Raw genomic sequence first — 2,003 nt, 5'->3', positions numbered from 1 at the left:
TACTCGGTGAAAAATGCACATTAACAATAGCCATGAAATATCAGTTAAGGGAAACTAGGTTGAGAAATGAGGACAGCAGGATCTATCAGAGCCTGGCATTGTTCACCGCAGCCCAGGTAGTGATTAAAACGACTGTCAAGCAGCAGTGGGTGGGAGCTGAGGAGCACGGGGCCGTGAGTGACGAGGCCGCGTCCAGGGCCCACATCTTGGTGCTGACTCCCCAGGACAACTCGGTTCCCCACCTAATGCCTCCTTCCAGGGCTGCTATGGGGTTCAAATGAGATAATGTCTGTGGAACACTTGGCTCAGGGCACTGCACGTAGCAAGCCCTTGCACAGTGCGGGCTGGCGTCACTGTTACTGCGGGCTTCTCTCCAAGGGAAGAGCCAAATGCCAGCTCGTCTCTGGAAATGACACTAAATACCCTATTCCAGGGAGCCTGACCTGGAGGAGCGGGAGGCATTTTCAAGGGTGCAAAATGTAAGGAAGTGGCCACAACCCACAAACTCGGCGATTGAGTAATATTTGTGTGCAATATTTTCCAAAATGAAATTATGAAAAAAATCTACGACAAGCAAGGGATCACGACTTTAAATAAAAGCAGGCTGCTGTGTGTTTCAAAACCCATGTGTCCGTGCAATGGGATGGATCGTTTCTGAGAGTTGGCAATGGTGTGCAAACACTGGCAGCGTGGGCTTCATACTCATGTTTCTTGATTGTAGGGCTTTTATTACCTTTTCCCACCTGGTTCAAAATATGCGAGGATATTTACTCAGTGTACAGACGGGTACGCGTCTTTCCTTTTGCCTTGGGCTCTTGCTAGAGCTTTTGAAAGGCGCTGCCGAAGAGCAAATGTTTTAAACATCCCATCCTCCCGGCCCCCAAAGCAAGCTTTCTCCATTTTTCCCAGGTTGGTAGCACATGAGAGAAACACCTGCTGAGGGGTGGTGTCTGCCCTGCACCCGGGTGGTTTCTCAGAGAAGTGTTTGCCGGTGAACCAGGAGACAGATACAGAGGCGGGGGTCTGAGAATGCAACTGTTAACATCCGGCCTGTGACAGCCAGTCCTGGAAGGACAGGACTTGGCAACAGGCAAGCGGCCTTGTTTCAAAGATTGTCACTTTAGGATGCCGTATTTACTCAAAGAGCTTTCCTTATCCTTCGGAGGCTGTGCTTCCCCATGGCTAGGCATGCAGGGCTGCTGTTATTATATATATGTGTATTATATATATTCCCCCCCACTTTGATGGTGATGGGTGGCTCAGAGGTAACTAAACTTCCAAATATATATATATATATATATTCCAGGAAGATTTTGAGGTGTAGACAGAATTGAGTGATTCGCTGCAAGCTCTTTGAACATACTCCCTGACCGAGCCTTAGTGATTGCGTAGTTAACCACCATTCCCTTCTGAACACTCAAGCCTTTCCCGTTTTCAGGGTTTTTTTTTGTTTTTTGTTTTTGTTTGTTTTGAGATGGAGTCTTGCTCTATCACCCAGGCTGGAGTGTAGTGTCACGATCTTGGCTCACTGCAGCCTCTGCCTCCTGGGTTCAAATGATTCTCCTACCTCAGCCTCCTGAATAGCTGGGATTACAGGCACCCGCCACCATGCCCCGCTAATTTTTTTTTATTTTTATTAATAGCAGAGATGGGGTTTTGTCGTGTTGACAAGGCTGGTCTCAAACCCCTGACCTCAGGTGATGTGTCTGCCTCGGCCTCCCAAAGTCCGTTTTCAGCTCTGTTTTGCACACACTGAACACCGACTCCGTACCAGACCTGGTAGTGACTATGGGGGCAGTGAGGCGCTGAACAAAGCCACCTCCTGGAAGGCGTTCACACACTCCTGGTCATCTGCACCTCACCCACCCTGCCCAAGGCTCGAGAGGGCCACCACAGCCTGTCAGCAATGAAGGGACCCAGAAGACACGAATGAATATACCTGGCCCTCCTGCAAACTTTTCAGGCAAGGTGGTAAGAATGAAGGCAAAAACATGCACATGACT

Source organism: Trachypithecus francoisi, unplaced genomic scaffold, assembly GCF_009764315.1.
Source record: "Trachypithecus francoisi isolate TF-2019V2 unplaced genomic scaffold, Tfra_2.0 Lachesis_group11, whole genome shotgun sequence".
Taxonomy (NCBI): Eukaryota; Metazoa; Chordata; class Mammalia; order Primates; family Cercopithecidae; genus Trachypithecus; species Trachypithecus francoisi.
The sequence above is the reverse complement of the archived record's forward strand: the minus strand, read 5'-3'. Positions refer to the sequence as shown.